At 39.0% G+C, this 26,337-nt stretch overlaps 1 long non-coding RNA gene across 1 annotated transcript; it reads left to right on the top strand.

The window, feature by feature from the left end:
• The first annotated feature begins 1,213 nt into the window (after positions 1-1,213).
• Positions 1,214-4,596, top strand: LOC125338479. Its single transcript, XR_007208323.1, has 4 exons — positions 1,214-1,260; positions 1,377-1,531; positions 3,239-3,380; positions 4,174-4,596. It is a non-coding gene; the product is annotated as an uncharacterized LOC125338479 (long non-coding RNA).
• Positions 4,597-26,337: the final 21,741 nt, after the last annotated feature.

Below are 26,337 nucleotides of genomic sequence, written 5' to 3'. Positions count from 1 at the left end.
AGACTGGCTCCAGTATACAGTGACTATCCCTTTTCTCATTGCCGTTTGGAAAATAACTTTTCTTGGCTCAGAGCAGCTACAGAGAAGGAGTTCACAGCCCAGTATGGTCTGCAAAGGGCACTGGACAGCCCTGTCCAGCTGGGGTTCTTCTCCTCATGTGTCCAAGGAGACGCAGGTTCGCCCTTCCTCATGCTGGCAGTGCCCAGAGAAGTGGTGGCATAGTATGATCACCAGCAGCTACAAGGGGCGGTAACTAAAGGGCCAGAATCCAGGAGCCTGGCCCCGGGGACTAGGTACTTTCGTACCTCTCCCTCTTCAGGCAGGTTACATTTAGGAGAAAAGAGCCTTCAGATATTTCTTTAAAAGTAACTCACTGTGTGTGTGTGTGTGTGTGTGTGTGTGTGTGTGTGTGTGTGTGTGCATGCCAGTCCTTGGGCATGAACTCAGAGCCTGGGAACTGTCCCTGAGTTTGGGGCTCAAGAATAATGATCTACCACTTTAAGCCACACCTCCACTTCTGGTATATATATATACATACATACATAAAAATAGTAGATATTATTATAGATATACATAATATTTTATAAATAGCAGATATATTATAATATATATAATGACCTCACTCATATATATTATATGAATTATAATATTATATATATGAACAAAAATATTATATGTTTGCTAAGAACTATTCCAAGCATTGAGTACATTTTTATTCAATATATAGGTAAGGATTACCATATCACTACTATGTTAGTAAGTACTCTTTTCATTCCTCCCAATTCAGCAAATAAAGAACTTGAGGCATGGATAGATTAAATTTGTCTGGATTCTTCAATGTGAACAAGTTGGAGCCAAGCAACCTGACATTAGATTGTACTCTGAACGTTCCTGCCCTGGACATTCACAGTGTCACTGAAAGAAAGCAGGGGTACCTACAACGGGCCACTAAAGTAGATAGAAGTTACTTTTTCATGCTACCATTTAGGGTTTGTGGTGTGTGTGTGTGTGTGTGTGTGTGTGTGTGTTGTGCACATGTATGCGCATGGCCAAGTATTGGGCTTGACCTCAGGGCCTGGGCACTGCACTTGAACTTTTCTTTGTTCAAGGCTATCTTCCTATGAGTACTTCCACTTGCAGCTCTTGGGGGGAGGGGGGGATTAATTGGAGATAAGAGTATTCTGGACTTTTCTTTCCTGGACTGGCTTTGAACCTGGGACCCTCAGATCACCACCTTCTGCAAGGCTAGGATTTACCAGAGTCCCCACCATCTGGCATATCATTGAGTTTTAAAATTATACTCATTTTCCCATCAGCCTAATTCTATAACTATATTGTTTTCTTTTAATAAGTGTTTTATGGTCTTCTCCCTTCAGCTCTCAGCTTGTAATGTGAATGAAGAAAGCATATTATGCCTACTCTGCAATTAAGAAACCTAGAGACTGGAGATGGTAAGGAAGATGAAAGGCTAGCAGGCTAATACTATCAAGTCAAAATGAAAAAGCTCTGGCAACTCTTCAAGTGACACGAGGTACACGGCACAGTATCTATCGGCATCAACTTTGATTTTTCTTGGCTTTAAATGCCTGAGTTTTCTCACTGCCCAAGTCATATTAATTAGCAGTATCATTTCCCCCCCTCATAGCTGTCTGTATTACTGATGTGATTTCTTAGAATGAAATAGCTAGATTGTTTTCAACGAATTAAGTTGTCTATAAATCGGTCCCTAATCAGATATTAAGCTTCCTGAACTACTGAATCACAACAACTATTCATAAATCAATCCCATGGTTTTGCATGCCCATAGAGAGTGGTGATGCTGATTGCTGTTATTATTACTGCTATTATTTTTTTCTGGTTGCATGCAAAGCCTATGAAAAAGATATTTTTCCAAAGCAAATTTATTTGATATCAAATTTTGGTTAAGGAAGAGTCTCATTATAACTACAGTACAAAGCTATATCTTTCTCCACTAACTAAATGCACTAACAAGTAGGAAAATAGACTGTGCCAAATTCTCTAACAAGACCAACTCCCTTTTTGCTAGAAATCCAAAGCAAGTTTAAGTTCTCAGTGTTAAACATCCAAAGTGATTATTGCTAGCTAACATTAAACTGAATAAAGTATACAAATGATTATATATGTGATGAGTGATTAAATTATATAAGTGATATTCCATGAACTTTATCTATACTCATCACCTTTTTCTTGGCAAAATTATTGATATGATTATAATCCTATTATTACAGAGAGACTGAAATCATTTGTCCAAGTCATATAACAGTCAGTGACAGAGTTGGACACAATCCAGGTCCAGTGCCAATTTGGTTTTTTTTGTTTTGTTTTGTTTTTTACTAAGATCTACGCCTATTTTCTGATCCGTAGATCTAGGCACATACGAATAAACACAGGATTTTAGCATGACTTTTCTCAAATAATAGCAACATTAGATCAATGCTTCTATTTGTTTATCTGAGTATAGCATGTAAGTAGAAAGTGCAGCTTGGATTATCGGCACAGGCATGAAAAAAGAGTGCATACACAAATAGGCAACTATACAAAAGACCTCAGGTAAAACTGAATTCTCCTGTTTAATCAAAGGTGTGGACAAAATGGAGTATCAGGGAACAAATAGGCTAGGATCCATGGTACAAGTCTTTCTTTCTTTGTATTTTTGTTTAATAGACGTAAAATTCATTATTTGATGGTTACTGATTTTTTCTAAGTGTCTGTCACTTACAGTGAATTTTTTTTGGCCAGTCCTGGGGCTTGAACTCAGGGGCTAGACATCATCCCTGAGACTCTTTGTGCGCAAGGCTAGCACTCTACCATTTGAGCCACAGCACCACTTCTGGCTTTTGTTTCCTAAGTAGTTTATTAGCGATAAGTGTCTGGCAGACTTTTCTGCCTAGGGTAGCTTCAAACCACAATCCTCAGATTTCTGCCTCCTGAGTAGCTAGGATCACAAGCATAAGCCCTACTACTTATGGTGAATTTTGAGTTTGCAAGGATCATGTGTCTTTGGCTACTATCCACTACTGATCCAGGTAAAACCGAATTTCTCTTTTCAAAAACACAATGAAAACGAATAAAAGTAAAGTAGTTGAAAATAGGTTTATCATATCCTATTTTCAAGAGCTATACTCAAAACCCAGATGTAATTTGTCTCCTAATCAAAGAAATGTCACAAATGACATTTTCTAAATATATGGATTGTACTTGTCTTCTTGAGAGTAAGGGAGAAAAGCGTGTAGCATGACAATGGTTCCTTCTGGCACCTGGCCATCTTGGTTTTTTTAGCAAGATCAACTCAAGATCAGATCTGCTCAGGTCTGCTTGTAACCTGCCCCTTGGATGAGAAATAATCAGAAAACTGAAAGGTAAAGTCAATTCAAGTGAAAACAAAGTATCTTACTTTTCAAGATCCTGAAGTATTTGTAAAAAAAAAAGGCAACGTTGCTTTCTTACATTTTGTTTTTTTACTCTAAAGCTCATTAATAAAATTATTGCAAAGGAGATGCATAGAGGAATTCTAGTTACCTAAGTCAGGTATTGAGTACATTTCCTTTTGAACGGTATTACCCCCTTCTTCATTCTCTCCCAGTTTTTCCTCTCCTGCCTTCCCTCCCTCAAGTTGTATAGGTCATTTCCAACATAGTGTCTAGTGGGTTTCACTGCTAAATTGGCTCTAAAGCTCATTTTAAGGCAAGGAAAGAAAAGAACAATGCACCACTTTGCTTTCCCCAAGAATGCTTTTTGAATCCCCTCTTGCATGGCACGGAAGGGCGGAAAACATTATTTAGAATCAAACTCCCAACAAAAGAAAACATGGAATGATCCAAGATCATGTTTATAGCATTTTAAACAAAATAGATCTTTAAAAAAAGAAAGGAGGTGGGGTAGGGGGATGGAAATGAATTCAGGAGAAATGATTTGTATGGATGTGGTTGAAACTATTTATATACCGGGTTGTATTTGTTTTACAGCGCATGGTCCACGGACAGCATAAAAGGTTATCTTTGACAAGGTTTCGGCTATTATTTTCTTCCCCTGAAATGGTATTTCTTGAGGAAAAAAAGGTCTTTGGAACAAAATAACAATAAATCCTGATTTAGATACATAAACCTGCCATTGATATCACATAATATCAGTGTTCTTTCTCACTCGATACAGGCGTTTTAAAGATAAATGGTAAAACTGAACTGGGAATCCGTCTGGCCCGCTGCCTGCTCTAATGAATAACACCACTTTGGTTGCTGCAATGTAAGCAAAAAGTTCTCTCCCGGCCTCTTTCGTCCGTCATGAATCTACAAGACAGCCGACATAATATCTGGGCGACAACGGGCGCGCTAACAGTGCAGCGACTTCCATTTTCTTTGCTTTCTATTGATTTTCACTTAATAACTGGCGAAATACTAAACGTCCGCCCTGAGTACCTAATAAATCCTGGCTGAGCTTTTTATTGAGGAGAATTTAATAAAAACAACCATTGTGGCTGAGGGATTTTTCTTCTGGACAGAACATAGGGTAGGGGACAGAGAGGTTGGGGCAAGAGAAAGCCATCTGGGTCTTTCTTTCCTTTCTTTCCTGTCTTTCTTTCTTCTTCTTCCCTCCCTTGCTTCCTCCCTTCCCTCCTCCCTTCTCTCCTTCTTTCTTTCGTTTTCTTTCTTGTACAGAATGTCTTCCCTTTGGGAAAAAATAATGCTGTCTGTCTATATCAAGGTTGACTGTGTAGTTGGTTGGGGTTCCTCTGGTTGGTATGAGGAAAAATTGGTAAGAGCTTGGTCAAGGCCAACTTTCAAGATCTTTAGGTGAGCCTTGGTCAATGGCTTCTTTGTTGTTGGAAGTGGTCTGTATTTCGTGGTACCATTGGGTTGGTCATTGCAATTGGACATGAAAAGAGCAATTACAGCTCCTCTCTTCTGTCCCTAGGATGCTTCTGACCCAAGTCTAAATCAAAAAGGAGGAAGTCAATGCCATTAGGGGAAAGACACATGCAAACCATTCCATTTATTATTTTTTTTTCAAATTTTTATTATCAAACTGATGTACAGAGATGTTACAGTTTCATACGTTAGGCAATGGATACATTACTTGTACTGTTTGTTACCTCGTTCCTCAAACCATTCCATTTAATAGGGACAAATTTATCACTGGGTGATCAGAGACAAAGCTTCACTGGTAGCTTTTCAAAACCTGAAGATAATTAAGAAGTATGGGCTTTGTGCCGTACATCTTTTTCTTTTTTTTTTTTTTTTTTTTTTTTTTGGCCAGTCCTGGGGCTTGGACTCAGGGCCTGAGCACTGTCCCTGGCTTCTTTTTGCTCAAGGCTAGCACTCTGCCACTTGAGCCACAGCGCCACTTCTGGCCATTTTCTGTATATGTGGTGCTGTGGAATCGAACTCAGGGCCTCATGTATATGAGGCAGGCACTCTTGCCACTAGGCCATATCCCCAGCCCGCCTTACATCTTTTTCTTCTGCGTAAAGATCTACCTAAGACCCTTAAAAAATTTTTTTTTTGCCAGTCCTGGGGCTTGAATTCAGGGCCTGAGCACTGTCCCTGGCTACTTTTTCCTCAAGGCTAGCACTCTACCAATTGAACCACTGCACTACTTCTGTTTTTTGTTTTTGTCTATATATATGGTCCTGAGGAATTGAAACCCAGGGCTCCATGTGTGAGGCAAGCACTTTACCACTAGGCCATATTCCCAGCCCTTTTTAAAATTTTTAATTAATTTTTTTTGTAGGTCATGGGGCCTGAACTGGGGGCCTGAGCTCTGCCCCTAAACTTTTGTGCTCAAGACTAGTGCTTCACCACTTTGAACCACAGCGCCACTTCCACTATCAGCCTCAGGAGTAGCTAGGATTACAGGCGTGAGTCACAGGTGCCTGGCTCCTACAACCATTTTGAATATTAAGGAAAGCCTCATTTTTTACCATATGGTCCTTCTAAAACATTCCCATCTAGGGATCCCCCCATTTCTTATATTTTGACTGATCCTGGGACTATTTTTAATTCTTTGGGCTTAGTGAATAAGGGTTATGAAATTTTCTCTTGCATATGAACTATTCCATTCTCTAAAACATGGAAAATAGAAGCATATACCTGTAAAGCAGAAAAAACAAAACAAGCACTTCAGCAAAGCTATGCATGACTTAATAAGTAATACCTTGTCTCCCTAGAACTTGGGGATAAAATGTAGAGACAGAACAAACAAGGGGCAGAATCTGTGGCCAAGCACAGCAAAATATCACTTTTCTTTTTCTGAAGTTTGAAAGAAATACCATTTCCAAACTAGAATGGTCATCATTATCTTACCAAACTTGTAATAAACTTAGGGTGCTCAACAAATGGTACCACCTTTCCTTTTTTTTCCTGAGCATTTCAGTAAAGAGTGGTTCATCAGCCCAGTTAGGGTCTGAAATGAAGGAAATCCCAATACTCATTCTGTTTTTCTCCAGACTTCATAGCCCTCTGATTTCAGTCTCCCTTGCCTTGTTTCCTACATCTCCAAAACAGAGTCGATCGTGAAGTTCTTAACACTGTAACAGAAGTGTTTTCATATTAGATGGTTCCAAGAGTTCTTGTGATGACGTATGGACTTTGGATAAAATATAGCACGTGAAGATGGGATCGCCAGGCCTCACAAACACACAGTAGTCTGTGGAAGATGATACTGAGTATATCAGAGCATGCTTGGGAATCAGAACTGTTGGAAACGCTCTGCATTTCCGACTCAGTTCTCCCATGAATCTAAAAACTGCTCTAAGAAATCATCTTTCCTTTGCAAATGCCACCGCATATAGAAACTGTCAATACATGCTTTTGTGAATAATTAACATCGAATCAGCAGTCTATCTGGAGAAAAAGCTATTATTCCAATCCTAGGAATGGCCCTTAATTTAGATTGCCAGGCTTTTTTGTTCCAAACAGCTTTTCCTTTTAGCATCCAGTTCTTATTTGAGAAGAAATAGGAGTAGCGCCTTTGACATTAATCTTTTTCTGATCATTTTGTGTTTTTCTCTTGATAGTTTCCCTTTCTGATTTTCTACAGAGGACTTGTTGTTGTTTATGTGTATGTCAGTCCCAGGGCCTTTAACTCAGAGCCTAGGCCTTTCTTGTCCCTGAGCTTTTCTGCTCAAGGCTCACATTCTACCACTTGAACTCTACCTCCACGTCTAGATTTTTTGAAGATGAACTGGAGATAAGAGCCTGACAGACTTTATTGTCGAGGCTGTCTTCAAACTAAGATCCTCAGATCTCTGCCTCCTGAGTAGTTAAGATTACTGGCATGAGCCAGTAATCCTAAACTCCCAGCTTAGGCCTTTGTTGTTGGTGGTGGTCTTCTTCTTCTAGGTTACTGTTCAGCCTAAGCTGTTGTTTCCTGGGCTGGTTTTGCTCTGTCAGTTGGGCTAACATTAAAGAAAACTCATTAGGCCTCAGTTCTTCCTGGGGTGAAATTTGGGGAAGGATGTTTTAATTTGACTCCTAGGTTTTGGCCAGGTGCCCTCTAATCGGTTCATATAAAGGTGTATTGCTATTCAGATAATGTCTTCCCCCGTTCAACAAAAGGTTGTACCAAGAGGTGATTGTGACAAATGATTTACTATTAGGAACATTCTGTAATTATTGTTCGGTGGGACCGCAGACCGATACATCATTAACATGATAGACGGCCTTTTATATCAGCAAAAATAACTAAATTAATAAAAATGGCTTCATTCCAAACCCTGTCAGAAAGCCAATACTCAGAACAATCAAGTAGCGGTGATACTTGAGAAAGCCATAGTTTATATCCCTCAACAAATCATGTTTTATGCATAAGTAATAAAATATTTGTATATATAATCTCTAGAATATGGATCTGTATAATATAGCAGATTTTTATAGGTCTCAGCATTAAACAACAGTATAGGACATTTAAATATTTTCCCCCCATATGATTCAGATTAAACCTATGCTTTTATATGATTGGATTACATTATTAGGATATTAAAATTTGTATAGGATGTCTTTCCTTTCAAGATTTATTAAGCACTGAGAAATATTTTTAATATAGATCTTATAGATCATTTATATTCTTCCTTCCCCCATCCTTCTGTCTTTCCTTCTTTTCTTCCTTCTTTCTCTCCTTCCTTCCTCTTCCCTTCTTTTCCAATCCTTTCCTCAAACCCTTTAATTTGCATATTAAATGTTTATCCTCACAATTCTTACATTTTTACCCAAAATAAGAGGAGAAGAAAATATATTTCTTGGTATTTTGTAAGTCTACGCACAGAAAAAGGAAGTATAAGCTACAGGCATTCATATTTAAAAATTTTTAATATAAATTTAAAAACTTTAAACAATGCTTTCTTTAAGGACTAAAAACAGTCCTTTACATCTAAGTAGAAACCACAATGATATGAATCTATTTTTCACTTTATACTGACAATAAATTTCAACACAAAGTGACTGTAGTATTAATGGGATTAGCATGAATATCACTCAAGAATTCAAGGAGTGAGTAACTACAAACTCAATTATTTTCTATCCTTTTTTCTACCCCCTTCCTTTCCTGCTTCTCTATTTCCATGTATTTGGTGTGTAATCTCTTGTTCTGAAACTCTGGAGGTGAGAAGTGTGTTATAATGAGAACTGTGAGTAAAATACTCACTAGTACACAGGTAACTGGAAGATACATAGGTAAGGTACATAGGAATGTAACAGGGTCACACACATATCTGCGTATCCGCCAGTAAGTAACACTGGAACTGACTGAGACAGCACTCATTCATGTTTTGCAAAGGCAGCCTTGAACATACCTACTAAAGAAAAGGGAGGAGGAAGAGATAAACTACGCTGCAGATTGGTTTGGATCACATTTTGCGAATGAGCTCAAACACAGGCAAAGAAATGGTAGAGAGCATACTTATTTTGAAATGCAGTCCCCACAATTGTGATTGGTAGATAGCCCCAACCAACCCTGTGTTTCCTAGGAATTTAAATCCAGCTTAGATTTACTTGGTAGCATCTCATTTTGAATCTTTTTCTGAAATGTTACTACTTTTTTTTTTCTGAGTAGTTTTAGGGGTACAGTAAAACTGAGAAGAGTGGAGAGGTCTCCCTATATCCTAGGCTGTTTCACTTGTTAGTGGGATTAACACACGCAAGGGAGCATTTCTTATCATGAAGAAATTTTCTCTAGAACATAGTTGTGTCCCAGAGTACATGGTGCATACCAATGTATGATCACAGTGTCCTATCTGTGGTTTTCCCTTGTCTTACAAACTTGTCTTCTGGTGTATTTTGCCAGGAGCTTTGCCGCTTTTCACAGCTGCTTAATGAAATTAGGAATCACCGTTTAGTAAATACTCAATTACATAGAGTTGTTTTGTTTTTTTTTTAATTGAACCATGGTCACCAAGATTTTCAAATATGTGCTCCGGTGTCAGACTTCCATAGAAGTTTGAAGGATCTCCTGCTTCAACCTCATCCACAAACTGTGCTCAGAGCAGAAATTATTTTGAGAAGTATTCATTCTCTTGTGAGAAGAAAAAAAGTCATACAAATTAAGCTATGTTTGTCTACTGACCAGCTATTTTGTTTAAACACATTATTTCAAAAGCACTGTTTCCTTCTAAAATGATTTTTGAAGATTGTGGTTATTATTACTAAATTCCATCCAGTGCACACAGCATAAAGGAAATCAGTCTCCAAAGCTGGTTGTGATGGGGAAAAAATAAGACTAAAGTGTGTCAGCTGAAACTAAAAGGCATCCGCAAGTGACATGCTTTAACAGTGCACATGAGGTATGCAGATAAAGACTGGGAAGCAACCTTTTGGGGCTACCCCGAGAGATTGCACACAATTGTTTTTTGATGGTTGAAGCTTGATTGAGACCTATTTTAAACCCTGTTCTTTTCCAGCTTTGGACTTCTCTTCAAGGAAGACAAATGCCCTTGAAAAAAAGGAGTCTTAAAAGTATGATTCACTGACTTGGGAAGAATGACAGGATACAGACGGCCTAGCAAAGTGCCTTTCCCTGAGGAGTTCACATTTCCTTCCTCTTAATCGGAGTGAAGCATTAAAAAGTTAGTTCATTCCCTAGAGGCTGTTCCTAAGGAATCTTCTCAAAGGAAATATCCTACACTGGAAAGGTAATTTACCTAGACAAGATTTAAAAAGCAAGGTTCCAATTCACAGATAGCCAATAAGCTTCCCATGAGCTAAAATCTCACCTTTCTGGGATTAGCTCTTTTAGATAGTAAATTAAAGAGGTAGAATAAAGAGCAATTACCACACACTCCCATGCACACGCACGCGTACACACACACACTTCAACTGCTCTCACACATTTAATTTATTTACATATAGAATGAAATCTCAAATGCCATAGGCTCCCATCTCTAGTAATATCCAGCTGTAATCTCGCAATAGATTTCTTTTTCTCCTGCCAACAGGCTCTCATGGAAGCCCTCAGAAGGGTGTATTCTATTTTGAGAATGTTTTTAATTATTCTTGCGAGTGGGAAAACTCTTTTCTTAAGGGCAGAGATGGTGGGAGGGGAATCAGATTCTATGCTTGGGCCTAGGGAGTCCTGTGGTCTTTCAGCTTCTGAAGTCTTTGGGAAGCTGAATTACAGACCTAGATTCCCTTTTATGGCAAAATAACTCATATAAACTTGTCTTTTTCTAGTCTACTGGAGAAAAAGAACAGAGAACATGATCCCCCAAAACTTGGAGCTGTGAATATTTATAAAGCAACCTGGTTTTCCAGAACTCTCGGTCCAATGGAAAGGTATTTATGGATGGTCATGAGATCGTGGTCACCATTTTGGCACTCTAATTGTATAAGTACACACACTCTACATGAATTCCTTCTTTCCGCTGGTGACTTTAGAAGTTTGTTCTTAGAAGAAAATGGAGAAATGTGAAAATACTTCTTTTTAAAATTGTTAGAGAGTAAGGATGGCTCTACGTAGCAACACATGTTAGGGCTTTTTTACTTACATTTGCAGAGAGATTAAGTATTCAATTCTGAAGCCGAAATGCATTAAAAGACTTAACAATAGCAAACATCACGTCTGAAAGAACTTAATGTTCCGTAGCTATGGCTAGGGTCGTGGTTCTCCACTGTATTATAAAGTCAAACAAGAAAAAAGTTGGATTTTTTTTTAATGAATAATTTGATTTGCATATCCTTCTTAGGCAGCTCTTTTTCTGTGGGCATGCATAGCAAGTCCTGGGGAAAGGTATGTTTTTGCTTACCTCGAATTTAAATTATCTGATTCTAGAGTGAGATTCAAAGAAAGATCAAAAAAGCTACCCTTTCGCTGTCTGGTTAGGCATTCTGCATATGAAAACTCATTTGATGAGCAATACATTCTTGTCCTATGGGCTATGAAGAAGTACTAGGAGAAATTTGGCTCCTTTCTTTTTTTTTTTTATTCATTAAACTTGCTTTTCCTCAAACTCAATCCACGGGGCTACATATTATATTCGTGTTTTTCTTGTGTACTTCTTTCTGTATGTTTTGGCCGCATGAGAGGAATTTTGTGTGATAAGAGGACCACCAAGCCAGCGTGTGTGGTGTGGGGTTGGCCCAATGGAGTGGGCCCCTGTGGGCCTCTAGGGAAGAAGGCCAGGAATTTGAAAGGCCCTGATTACTGCCAGGGCTTTTTTTTTTTCTTCTTCTTCTCCGCTAACTATGTTCTTCCTGGTAAATCAACGTCTGGACTTTGGAAACTTCACATCAACTCTGTGATAGAGCAGAAATTCTGTTAAGCAGCAGCGTTGGCAAAAGATTCCCTGACTTTTTTTTTTTTTTTTTTTTTGCAAGCTTGCTGAAACGTGGAATGAGAGAGCATCTAGAGGAGAAAAGGCCATGGGGTGTGTGTGTGTGTGTGTGTGTGTGTGTGTGTGTGTGTGTGTGCACAAGCACGTGTGCGCATGTTCCTAATAGGGGCTTGAAAACTTTTAAAAACAACTTTCATGATGAAAATTAAAGTAGCTATATCCACCAAACCTAAATCATTTACCCATTTAGTTTTTCCTTTTGTATTCACAACACATCTTCCCATCATGAATATTTCCTTTAAGAAAAAAAATAAAGGCATCAGAATCACCCTGTGACTTTTTTTCTTATCACCTGTGCCCTAACTCAAGCTGCTGAGCTAAATTTGGGTGAAATGAAGACAAATATGTTAAAGTTTGGTCAAGAGCTCACAGTTTGTAACCAAATTTTCTTTTTCTTTTTCTTTTTTTTTCTTTTCCTGTTAGTCGTGGGGCTTGAACTTGGGGTCTGGGTGCTGACTCTGAGATTTTTTGCTCAAGGGTAGGTCTCTACCACTTCAAGCCACAGCTTCACTTCCAGTTTGCTTGTAGTGCATTGGAGATAAGAGTCTCACAGGGACTACCTGACTGGGCTGGCTTTGAACCGTGATCTTCAGTTCTCAGCCTCATTAGTAGATAGGATTACAGGCAAAAGCCTGCCTTTGTAATCAAGCTTTCTGTGATTATCAGGATGATCTTCTCAATAAGCTGACCTGTGTTACTGTTTCCCATTTTCATACCTTCTTGTATAAATACTCTTCTTTCTTTCTTCCTTTCTTCCTTTCTTTCTTTCTTTCTTTCTTTCTTTCTTTCTTTCTTTCTTTCTGTCTTTCTTTCTTTCTTTCTTTCTCTTTTCTTTCTCTCTCTTTCTTTCTTTCCTTCTTTCTTTCTTCCTTTATTTCTTCTTTCGTTCCTTCTTCTTTCTTTCCTTCCCTTTATTGAACTCAGGGCCTGGGTACTATCTCTGCTTTTCACTCAAAGTTGGTGCTCTACCACTTGAGCCAGAACTCTTACTTCTGAAGTTTTTGCTGCTTAATTAGAGATAAGAGTCTACCAGACTTGTTTGCCTGCATTGGCCTCAAGCCCAGATCTAAAAATCTCAGCCCCCTGAGTAGTTTAGATTGTAGGCTTGAGCCACCCATATCCAGCCTAAGTAATCTGTAATAACTAATGGCTGTCATGTGATTCCAGGGAAAAATGTATATTAATTTGCCCCTTGACTTAGGGTTTTTCCATTGGGCTTTCTGTGACAAGTACTAAAAAGTGGACATTCCAGCATGCTTTAAGAGGTTTTGTAAGTTTCTACATTCCCTTTTGTGCTTCTTTGGTGTCCATGAAAATATACCTGGGCAGTACGACCTCTCTCAATGTGAAGAAGAAGGCCAGGGAGAGTAGAGTTGCCCCAACCAAGCAACAGTCAGTAAGTCCCACCTGTGCTATAGATGCACACCTGACAACAAATCATGGCTGTCTAGAACTAACATGGAATGGGTTGTACAGCAGGAGTTCGCAAGCACAATAAGTTTATTCCTTCATTCATTCACTCATTCATTCTCAAACGCCAGTTGCACACCTAGTAGGCCCAAATTGTGTGGTTGACACCTGAGCTACGCAGTTCACACTTCCAGGGGAAAGAGATATTTCCAAAGAAGATGGAGCAGTCAATAAAACACATGTGCGAAGTGTGGAGATAAAAATGTATGCTTTGAAAGCTGTCGTGAATCTTCCATAGGGTCCTGTCTAAAACATCCTGGAAAAGGAGGAATCATTTTTTAAAGAGTAAATAGGAATAGAGGAAGATAGAAGAGTTGCATAGTGAAGATAGAAAAGAAACATTTGCAAACAAGCTAACCCTAAGTGTGTATGTTACCAGGGGTGTTTTGCGTATACAACAAGAAATCAGACAGAAGCAGTTACTATGCCTCTTCAACTCTTCGTGCTACTTACCCATAGCAAAGTTTAATATAGCTAAAGAATGTCTTAGCAATATTACTTTTACTGTCTCAGGTGTAAAGTATTGAAAAAGGAGAGTTACCCTAAAATTACCCAGTTCTCTATCTAAAACCAGACGTAACCGCTTGAGAATGTCAGACTGAAGCAGGAAGCCTTTTGATTATTTGTTGTGTTTTTCTCTTCACTTCTGGCTTTGATCTTGTAGCTCAGGGACCAACATATTCTTAGAGCAACTACTTCCTTGGTATTTTTGGCCTGCTTCTTACCAGGAAATTGGTGGAAGTGTTGTGGGTCAGGTTTGAGAGAAGTTTTTTTTTTTTTTTTTTCCATTTAAACCACAGGCGGGGTGGGGGGGGTGTGCATTCATTTCCTAATCATTCAAAATTTGAGACATTTTGTGGTTTGCACGTTTTGGCCATCAGAAAACCTTGTTGAGAAAAAAACGGTCAGGAAGTTCTTAAAGAAACCCCATTACTCTGTTATCTTAGCTGCCAAGTTATAAGACTGCCATTTGTATAAAACTGTCGTCAAGTAGTGAGGCCTGGAATGCAGTGTGTTCCAATAGGATGGATGGATGCACAGAGGTAGGAAATGGACTTCTCTCTTTTCCTCATTCACCAAGCTGGGAGAAACAGTTGGGAGGACAAACAACACAACATCTAATAAAAGATCCCATTAATGAAGGACAAAAAGAGAATTGGACCAGTGACCATTTTCCTCAAATTCTTTTTTTTTTTTTTTTTGGCCAGTCCTGGGCCTTGGACTCAGGGCCTGAGCACTGTCCCTGGCTTCTTCCCGCTCAAGGCTAGCACTCTGCCACTTGAGCCACAGCGCCGCTTCTGGCCGTTTTCTGTATATGTGGTGCTGGGGAATCGAACCTAGGGCCTCGTGTATCCGAGGCAGGCACTCTTGCCACTAGGCTATATCCCCAGCCCTTCCTCAAATTCTTAATTGTGCATGCTGCGGAAATTATTTAGAACATAAAACCCAAATTATAAATACAACTTTAGGTATAAATACAAGCTTTAGGTAGTTGTACAAAGGAGTTGCCATTTAACAAAGCAGTTAATAAGTACAATATATCTTCTCTTTTAAAGAGAAGGAAAGGAGATATTTCTAATGCCTTAACAACAGAAAAAAATCAAATAATAATTTAAAAAAAAACAGCAAATGACATCCAGAGACTTACACAGACAAGGAGCATAGAATGAGCTTTGCAGGATTGTCATTCATTTTGCAGTGGTAAAAGTATGAGCAAACGTGACATGTCCATGTGCGAAGTGGGAAAAAGGGCAAAAAGGAAGGAGAGGAAAAGAAGACACTACATCTTTAAATTGAATTGAATGTTCTGTGACTTTAAATGAAAGCTCTTCTGTTGTTGGGCAAATAAATTTAAACCACTTAACATGGTAGAGAAGGTCAGGCAAGCTTATTATAGTGATCATAGCGTTACAGCTATTGCGATTGACCGGCTGATCTCTAGAATCACCAATAATCAGAGACCGCAAGCTGTGTTTGCAGAGAAAGGTCATCATTCATTTTTTTCAAAGCATTAATATCTTTTGTTTGTTTGGCTCAACATGAAACAGGAATCGATAGAGGTAATTCACAGAGCAATTAGCCCCTCATCTGTCAAAAGGCATCTGGGTGTATTTAACAACAACAACAAAAAAAAGGGGGCCTTGAGAAAGGTTTAAAAAGGAAGAAAGTGCTTGTATGATCAACAATTTATATTTTCTATATGACATGTTGTGTATGTATCTGTGAAAAGGGGAGCCTTGGGACTAAGAAAATATACATAAAGCAGTCTATAAATCTACACACTTCAGTTCAGTGTTAAGATATTGCTGGGTAGAGATAGACCCCACCCCCTCCCCTCCCTAAAAAAAAAAGCTCAGGTTACATTCTCACAGGATTCCTAGGAACACAGAAAGAGGCACTTGAGTGAGGGCTTTGTGTCACGGGTGATTCAAATACAGCCATAACACACGGATGATGCAGGAAGGAAGACCTCCAGGGAAAATCTTGTTGTAGACAGTGTAACACACAGGAGAGGGTCAAGTGTCAAAATGTGGGGCCCCTTTTGGCACCAGAGATTATGATTTCTTCTTTTTCTTTTCCTTTCTTTTATTTTTTCTTTTCTGGGTTGGATTGCTTTCCAGATGGGTGACAGCTCCAAAATAGTATACCCCATCAGCTGGATTGAGAAGTTGTGGCGGTATGAAGAAAATTCCTTTACAGCTAAAGAACTCTCTTATTGACCCGCCCATCCAGTTTGCCTATATTAAAAAAAAGGGGGGGTGGCGCTGGGGAGGGGTGGGCACGGAAATGTGAAATACAAAATTCAATTACAAGTCTTTTGTATTTGAATAATGAATTCTGATGTGCATCTACAATTTTTTCCTGGTTTCCCAATGTGCATGATATAAAATTAATGTAATACATACCAAAGAAGAAGTTGGCGGGGTGGGGGGGGGGTGGCAAGAAACCAGTTCAGGCCTGGTCTACACATTCATACAAATGCTATTAACTCCCAGCCTGACCAGATGGATTTAGGGAATGTGGTATTTGTTCTTTTCAGTTCCCTAGCTCTTCATTCTCATCATTTACTTTTTTTCCCCTTGACTTTTCTTTTTCTTTCTTCCATTCATTTCTACCACTGCCACCCCCCCCCCCCGCCCACCATACCACTCTGCTTTTTCATTGGAGGTTTTCAGCCAGATTGTAAGATGATGGCCCAAAATAAGCCCTGAAACAAAATAGAAGTTTCTGAAAGTTTGAGTCGCTTTAGGACTTGAGAAAACGTGAGGGTATGAAGCTAGTTTTACTTTGAATATCCAAACATTGTGACATGTTGTCTATCTATCAGTAAGGTTTTTGTATTCCGAATAATTCTAAGTGTCTTATCTTGAAACTGGGTTGGACAATGAAGTGAAAATGCACGAGGTTCCACTGTACCTTAAATAGGATTACAGCAGTGAGGGGGAAAAGAAACACTATAGCAAAAAAGACTGCAAGGCTTCTGGGTACCAGGGGATCTTGTCTGTAATCCTAGCTACTGTAATCCTAGGCTGAGATTGCAAGATTGCAGTTTGAAGCCAGCCCTAGCAGAGAATTCTGTGGAGAATCTCATCTGAAAAGCCAGAAGTGGAGCTGGGGCTCAAGTAGTAGTTTGCTAATCATGAGCACAAAAGGTCAGGAACAGTACTCAGGCCTTGAGGTCAAGCCCTAAAACTAGAAAACAAACAAACAAACAAAAAAAAAACCACAGCAAAAGAATAATATGTAATGCTGTCTTTGAGTGGAAGGACTAGGGAAACTATTTTTGTATCATTCAATTTCTATATCTGCAAAATGTTCTATAGCAAACATACTCCTTTTATCATTTGAAAGCTGAACCATGACTTAAATTTAACACAGTAACCCAAACACATTATTTTTTTTTCTATGAGTCTCAGCCAGAGTTCTACTTGTACTAAACCCTCTATATGACCCGGAAAAATAAAAAATCTTACATTAATTTCAGGGCCTGAATTAAAGTCAGTTGTGGGTGCCTTTTAAAAGTGTACTAAGTACAAGCAACTCGGGTCTTCCTCTGAGACTTAAGAGCAATGCAACAGCACAGAGTAGTAGCTCAAAGGACATCGAAATTGGCGAAACAACGAAATCCTATTTCCAGTCAAATGCTTGAATGTGGGACATCATCTTGTTCTCCTGGATGTGTTATCGATTCCTGGGAGCATAATGATAAGGCCTTCCCCCCCTCACACCTTTCTTCATTCTGTTTATATGACCTGTATCTGAAGTTTCCATTCATTTACAACATGGCTTCTTTCCAGAAGAGTTGTCTGCAACCCACTGACAGTGGCCAGTAATGATTTTCCAGACTTTCCCGCACTGAATGCAAACCTCTGAATGAACAGTTCCCTGCACCCTAGTTTCCTTTGCATGAAAATGCTCTCAGAGACTTCAGCCGCCACAGTTCAAAATGAGCCTATCTGCCAAATGGTTTCTCACCAGTGCTGGTTATTATTGCTTTGTTCGGCTGTCTTCAGGGCGGTTCTGGCTTCCATGGGTTTTGCACATTCTTCTGATTTGTAGGTCAAACCTCAGTTAGAAAGATGGACTGCCACCTCCTACCGGCTCTGCTTAATGTCACCGGGATCCCGTTCATCAGACAAACACCTCATAAGCACCGGTCCTGGCTGCCTTTCAGGCAAAACTATGTCATGCCATTGAATAACACTCCAGACCCCATCTTTCATCCTCCTCCTTTGTAACTAAATAAATGGGGGTAAAAGTCTTGCCCTGTTTCAAGATAACAAGAAGTTTAAAGGACTTACAAGTGTTTCATGCTGTAGACACGAAAGACTCAGAGGAGTGAACCAAAACAAGATGGTAGCTTTCCCTGAAGTTCCAAGGTAACTGCTCGAAACCCCACGATTGACCAGTATTTCTGGCTTCCTTAACATGTACAAATAGCTGCTAAAAACAGAAAGGGTAGAATTGCCTAATTCTTCCCAACATGGAGCTTATTTATGCAAAGAGGGGAGCAACATCTTTTTTATTAAGGACCAGAGAGTCAGTACTTGATCCTCAAGAGCAGCTATACTTAGTTCTGCAGCCTTCATGAGACAGTAGCCACTGGTCAGACATGCACCAAGAATCATGGACACTGAAATGTGAATTTTATATTATTTTAGTGTGACACAAAGTAATATTCTTTGGATTTCCCCCAATCTTTTACAATTTTAAAATCCATTCTTAATTCACAGACTGAGAGAAAGCACTCTTGGCTAGGATCATAGTTTACTACCTGGAACACAGAAAGATAAAATTCAGGTTTGTGAATTCGTTCTTACAGGATGACAAGCCCTGCTTGGCTATTGCTCCATTCTGAGATAGCTTGAATACCATTTAACTATGATCTCGTGTGAAGAAAACTGTTGTTTCTTTTTTAAACTGGACACTTAGATTTTTGTTATGTCATAAAAGTGCGTTAAATTTTGTAAGCTCAAGCCGGGGTGCTGGTGGCTCATGCCTGTAATCCAATCACCATTGGCAGAAAGTCCGTGGAAGTCTCATCTCCAATAAACGAGTCAGAAAAAGCCATAAGTGGTGCTCTGGCTCAAGTGGTAGAGGACTAATCTTGAGCACAAAGAGGCTCAGGGACAGCACCCAGGCTAAGAGTTCAAGCTCCACGACTGGAACACCAAAAATAAATTGTAAACTCATTGAATTTAAAAGCATTTTCGTTGTGTGTGAGTCAGACATGGAGGGGGAATCTGGAGCAACTTAAGTAGACTAACTAGATGAAATTAACTGCAGGAAATCGTATCTTTCATGAATGTTGAAAAGTTGATAAAAATCTGTAATCATTTAAAAATTATTTTAGATAATTTAAATGATTTACCCAGGTAATGAATACTTGAATACTAATTAAATGGCTTTGAAAACCTCTTGGTTTTCATGGAATATGGTCTCTTTCTGATGTAAGTTGAAATCAGAGTACAAAATTCTACATGTGTGCTTGTGTGCTATGTATGGAAAGACCATAAATTAATATGGCGACAGCTTTTATGGAGATAGTGGGATGAAGCCTTTTTCCACATCTTGAATGCTTTGTAAAGAACGTACTGTTTTTATAATGAGGGAACAAGAAAAATAAACTGATGTTGCAAGATTACCCTTTGCTCCCAACTTTTAACAGTGTCTCTTGTAAGGGAGACCCCTGTATCTCTCTCACAATCCTGGACCAAGAATCATAAAATAATATGTGTTGATTCATTGACTGCCAGACAGCTTTGTGATAGCCTGCAAGATAACCTCCAGTGAGCTCATAAAAATAATTACCTGAAAGTTGTACAAATTCAGCAACTTTATGACATGCAAATAAAGAAAAGGAAGGGAGAAACAAGGAGATAACACAGGATCTCATAAAAGGGACAGCAGTAACTATAGGTACAAAGAAATAATGGATGTTGCTAAATTCTGTAAAATTTTGGCAGGTCAATAGAATTGAATGAGAAAGAGCCAATAACCCTCCCTCCTTTGCTATTCAAAAGACGAACAAAGGACTAATTACTCTCTGGCATCAACAATCTTATTTATATTTATGACCAAAGATTTCTTAAATGCTTACATTTCTCTTCCTTTATAAGTTTCCTTTAAAAACCTGGGTTCAGCCAAGCAATTAAACTTTCATGTGTAGGGACAATGTAATAGAAAAAAGATAGTTTTTCATGCATTGTTCAATATGTTGTCTTATTTCCAAAAATCAGATTTCAGTCCATAGCTCAATGCATGATTTTTTTAAACCACCCATATATTTATTTCTAATACATTCTGGACACTATCAGGAAGAGAGAAGTGTAGTGGTTTAATTTCTACTTAATGGAAAACAAAAATTCTTTGAAGGAGCTCCAAGTTGCATTAGAATTATAGTGCTAAGTATTGGGTTCAAAATGGTGAAAAAAAAAGAAAGACAAGCATATGAGGCCCAAAATAATTTCTCTGAATTTTCTGAAGTGAAACAAAGATGGCCTAGCCGTTTGCTTCATTTTGGTCTAAAAGCTTCTGTTAAAATAATTTAGATTTTAGCATGTCAGTAATTTTAAAAAGAAATTATTAATAGAAATATACCCAAGAAGGAAATTCTTCTGTGCATCTTCCCTTTTCTCTCTATCTCTACTTCCAACCCAAAGAACCCTGGTTCCCGTGTAACTGACCTGACCGATAGTCAAGTGAGCAAGAAGACATTCCTACAGTGTGCGATCCATCTCTATTTCTTCTTATCAAATAGACTCCTCAATTTATGTTCTTGGCTCCTGACCACTTTCTGACAAAGATCAAAGAATATTCTGGGACTCTCTGAGCTCTCTTGTCTCTTGAGATGGTGACATTCTATCTTGACAACGCAAATCAAGTCATCAGGTGCCACCCACAGGCCACTGATCATTTTCCAGGACGTTCTGGGTGAATCCAGAAGGGACTATGACCACAGCCTCCACTTTTTTACCCTAGCTTATGATCAAAAGATTACCTCAGCACCCAAAACTCATGACTCGGAAATTCAGCAAAGCCGATAATAAATGAGAGACACAGATGTGGAGGTGAATGGTACATTCCTTGTTGTGTGGAAGTTATTTCTCGCTTCCTGTGGCTTCCGTTAAACCAGTCAATCATAATCTGAAAATTGTAAAGAGTAAATTCCACATGGGGAGAAAGAAAGATCATATTCAGATAATCTTAGATTGATAAGATAGATAAATAGACAGATACATGAGATTTACATATATATATATGAGTATACCTGTTTTATTCTGATTAAGTTTTATTTTTTGATTCCTATTGTTTTTAGTTTTAGAAATACCCTATTTGTATACATAATTTACTTTGATTATACAACTAGAGGAGTGGGGATTTATTTTAGCACAGTACAGTACTTTCCTCAGTGCTTTTGCTGAAAATCACACACACATATGCATGCAAACACACATACACACATATGCACACGCACACACCAAAGCAAGCCAATATATTTTAGTTCACATTCAGCTTCTTCACCAGTGTGGGTTTTCTTTTCCCCCATTTTTTTTTTATCCTTCCACACATGGACTCATATTGGAGAAGAGGCTTATCTTTGTGTTTTACAGCTCATTGCACACCAGGCACTGATACACAAGCGACACCTCCTACTTTACCCATGAAAACCTGCTGAGCTGCTTTTGATCCTACTATTAAAGAAATGGATTTCTCCTAATACTATTGATTCTTCCAGGATAGAGAAACAGAGCTTGCTTGTCTCTACCACCCACTCAACTTAGACCTCTAAGGGCAGAGTCTGGGACCTGACAGAGAAATACAGACAACTGTAATTTGCTAAATGTCCAGCCAAGATAGAGTATAGCTGAGTTCCCGCATGGTGGTGTGGCCAGTTCAGATACAAAGACAATTGTCCCTTAATACTTTGAATTTAGGCCTCCTTCAGTGGACTATGATTCATGCCAAGTCAAATCTGCCAAAATGACTATTAGTATCTTGCACCCTTACTTTGATGATGTTGAGTAGCAGTAGAAGCAATACTATCCTGAAACAATAGGATCTGCTAATGAGTATTACTATGGCCAGGCACCCACTAAACATTTTGTCAATACTATCCAAATGAGTATTTAAAGCCATTCAATGCTTTGGTTTCCACGAGGCTCCTCATTTAATAGATGATAAAACTGAGGTGGGAAATCTAAAGTATTTGTAGTTTGTCCCAGAATCACATGTGGTAAGGGAGATTCAAATCAAGAACTGTACTGTCCAACCCAGGCCTTTAGTCCTGATGGCTCTTGTCTCTATTTTTCACATCAAGGGGAAAAGAGTTCAAGTTCAAAACTAGTCAAGTCCAGCTTTTTGGAGTCACACCTTTCCAATCTAAAGTATCAAGTGTGGACTTGACAACTTGAGACTTGACACTCTTTGTGTAACACTCTGGTTGTCACTAAGTAGAATGTTACACATTTCTATAAGCTCTAGGAGGTGTTGGTTTCCTGGGTGAGAAAGAAGGAAATGAGCTGGTCCCCAAATAAAGTACGCTAATCCCTGAGTCCAACTTGAGTCAGATCTGATGAATCTACAAGTGAATTAAATTGAGGAACATCTGGATCATAACATAACAAAATCCAGTAGAAAATGTACTCCCTTTACCACACTGGCTTATGGGCTTAGGCCATGGTTTGGTACAAAAGGGGACAAGAACCCAGGTCAACAAGTGAGAAGAATGAGCTCTGAAGAAGCCAGAGCAGAGAGAATTACACACCAAGGCCAGGCTTATCCTGGAAATAATAAATTGGCATCATAGCCTAAAGGAGCCAGCCATCCCGTTAAGGCCCAAATCCAAAGATAGCTTAGGTGCTCAGGCCCTGGGGTTGGCAAAGAACTGGATATGAGATTATTCTTGGTGATGAGCTCTGGACTTGTAGAGATAAGATAAGGAATACTGTCAATTGAGTAGAACCTCTGTATTTTATTGCTCATGGATTCCGAGAAACTCAGCATTTCTATGTTTGGTCATCATAGTGGATGTGGATATATTCTACTACATGCTACATACCTAAACCATGGCCCAGTGAATTTGACTACCAAAGCACATTTCTGCTAATAAATTTACACAATCACTATATATATGTAGACACACACACACACACACACACACACACACACACACACACACAAATCTCTTTTCCTGTGCTCAAATAGCTGATAAAATTGCGATGTTGTCATTGCATTTCCCCAAGTATCAAAGAAGACTCAGGAGAATAGGAAATGCAAGTGTTAACATTTCTGATCTATTTTAGAGGGGAGACGTGATAAATATTTATCTATTCAGAGCACCTTATAGTTGTCCTTCTCAATGAAATCCTATAATAAAAGATGAGTAAGAAACAGTGCCAATAAGTGACTCTAAACAGATAAGGTCCTGTAGAAACAAGAAACTTTCTTTCCACTCCTGTAACTGAATTTGACAAAGCAGTCACACTTTGCTTTGCACCCAGCAACAACTAGTTACATGATAAATGATCCCTTAACAACCTAATTAAGTCTTCCTGTTGCTTATAATAAATTATTAAACAGGTCAGATGGCAGGTAGGATTGTTAAATTCTTAGACATATAACTCATTTATTGGGGAAGCTTAAGTTGGTATAAAGCAAAAACGGTTTCCTTTGGACCGTAGTTTATGGTTTTGTTTTGTATTCCATTCCTGACTTTCCACCATTCGATGTCAAAATCCCCCTTTCTGTGTTCTTTAAAATATATTACACAATGTCGTATAACTTTCTAACCTCTCTCAGATGTTAAAACTCAGCACTACTGTGTCCCTCAAAGTTTATGTGTGGTACGCTAAATTCTCAACATGAGAACATTTAGATATACTCTAGTCTACTGGCTACAGCTTGGTACTTATCACGTCTCCCTCTTCCGCCTAATTTTCCCTTCCCATCCTCAGGTACCCTTCTGCCTTTTGTGCCTTACTAGAAATAGACTCAGTGAGGACAGGCTCTGACCTAGTGATGGGTGGGTGGAATGGTGGGTCAGCACTCTGACCCTTTGTTCCACAGCCTTACTTCATAGCTGAGCAGTGAAATTTTGATTTAAACTTCCTTGTGTGTGTGTGTGTGTGTGTGTGTGTGTGCCTTTCTGTGTTTCTCCCTGTGTGTGTGTCTCTCTCTCCTTCTCTCTGTCTCTTTCTCTCTTTCTTCCCCCCACCCTCTCTCTCTCTCTCTCTGTCCAAGATCTGTTCCTTACCTTGGAGCATGTCCCCTTTGCTGATCTCATACATTTTAATTTTATTTGATACTTGATGTTATGCTTGGACTATAGAACCTCCATTCGGTAAAGGTTCTGTCACAAATTGTTCTTTTGTATGACTGCCAAATATCCCAAGACTGAAAACATATTGGGGAGAAAAAAAAAAAGAAAAAGAAAAAGAAGCTGGATTTAAAAAGAAAAAAAAATTAAATGAAGGCAAAATTAGGGACCTACTCGTAAAATAGGATTTGCTTGACACTTTTAGTCAATGCAAAAATAATTGTGGGAATATAAAAGGTTTTTTATGGTCAATTATTCGTGTCTTGGTAAGTATCTATAATCATTACCCCCTCAGAATAGGTAATAATCCTCCACAGAGAGAAGTAAGACTTCCCCATAGAACTATAAGGAAGACAAAATGTTATCACATGGATGCATAAAATATATTAATATTGAAATGTGCAGGCTGTAAGGGCAGGTGGGTAGATATCATTTTTTTTTTCTTCCCAGTGTAAAAAAATAGATGTATATATTCGAGCTGAATTTATTGGTCGGCTGACATCCAATTGATCTGCATTATTCTTAGCTGGCAAGAGCTAGTGTACCTAAATGCCTTGATAATAGCTATTACAGTATTTGGTAAAAAGCTTCCTCACCATGGGTAGCAATATGAAAAAAAGTAGAAGGTGAAAAATAAAGGAGATTAAGATGACACCGGAAAGCTTTGAATGAGCTGTCATTTTGCATTTAGAGAGACAACCAGGCAAGTTAAAACAGAAGAGAAGAAAATAAATAAATAAGTGTCCCTCTCCCACCAGCTGCCCTTAAAGATTTACAAACGATCTGTTAACAGAAATGAGTTTTTCTTGGTCCTCAGACACCATTTATTACTCTGGGAGAGAAAGAGAGAGAAATAACAACAACAACAAAAGAAGATGGAAACGGAGGACAAATTATGCTTATTTGGAGGCAAAATGCTTCTCATCAGAAACATGATGAAACGGTACCCGAGGTGTCAGCCAGATGTTGACGTGTTAATAATTTTCATGAGGTCTTTCATTTAGGAATGAACTTTTCGGGGCGGGGGGGGGGGTGTTCTTTAGAATATGAATGGAGATGTATTGTTAGGCGAGAAGAGCCAGTCTGGGAAGTCTGAGTGTGGATGATAAAGGGGAAGGGGAAAGCGTGTCCTAAATAGGGGGCTTGAACCTCGTGTCCCTGGCAGCCTCCCAGATGTCCTGCACTAAAGATGGGCTCATCTGATCTCTCCTAGTCAATTTCATTCTGCAAAGGAGCCGATGGGCCTAGTTCACGACCCAGTGATGTCATTATAATTCATTCTCCCTCACCACAAAGACTTCTTCGGAACTTTCCAATTTACAATGGGTCTTTTTAATAAAGAAAAGTGTCATGTACAGAATTTTAACGGGTTTCTCATGATTTATCTTTTTCTGTTACAGAATCCAAAAGGCCTATCTTATTTGTTGGAAAACTGGACTGCCCAAACCATTCAAAGCATGTATAATCTTTGTGAAAGTACATGATAGGTTTTATAGGGAGGACAAAGGGTAATTTAAAGGGTAAGAGAACACAATGTCAGAAGAAAGAAAAATGATACCTTTCTCTCTTATGCATAATCAGTAAGAATAGGTTGTCTGAAATATAACAGTCTTAACCAAGGGTTGCATTTTGAAACTTACATGGTGATTCTAAGTAAGAAAACATGGCATTTTTAGCAATGTCCACTGTGTTTTTGTTCATTTTGTTTGGGGCAGATACTGGGACTTCAACTCCGGGCCTTCCACTCTCATTTGGATTTTTTGCTTAAGCCTGGCACTCTCCCATTTGAGTCACAGCTCCATTACCTGCTTTTTGTTGGCTAGTTGGAGATAAGAGTCTCATGAATTTTTCTTTCTGGCCTGGCTTCAAACCTTGATACTCAGATCTCAACTCCCTAAGTAGCTAGGATTATAGTCACCAGCACTTGGCCCTTTTGTGTTTTGAGCCTAAAATTTACAGCGGACCCAGGAGCTGCTAAAGACATATGCAGGTCATTTCAGAACACAGGTTGTATAATCTATGTATTCTCTCAACTACTCCCAGGGCCTGTACAGAAATACCTCTTGATGGGCTGGGAATATGGCCCAGTGGCAAGACTGCTTGCCTCGTATACATGAAGCCCTGGGTTCAGTTCCCCAGCACCACATATATAGAAAACGGCCAGAAGTGGCGCTGTGGCTCAAGTGGCAGAGTGCTATGCTAGCCTTGA

Source organism: Perognathus longimembris, chromosome 20 (assembly GCF_023159225.1).
Source record: "Perognathus longimembris pacificus isolate PPM17 chromosome 20, ASM2315922v1, whole genome shotgun sequence".
NCBI lineage: Eukaryota > Metazoa > Chordata > Mammalia > Rodentia > Heteromyidae > Perognathus > Perognathus longimembris.
This window is presented reverse-complemented; position numbering and strand designations above follow the sequence as displayed.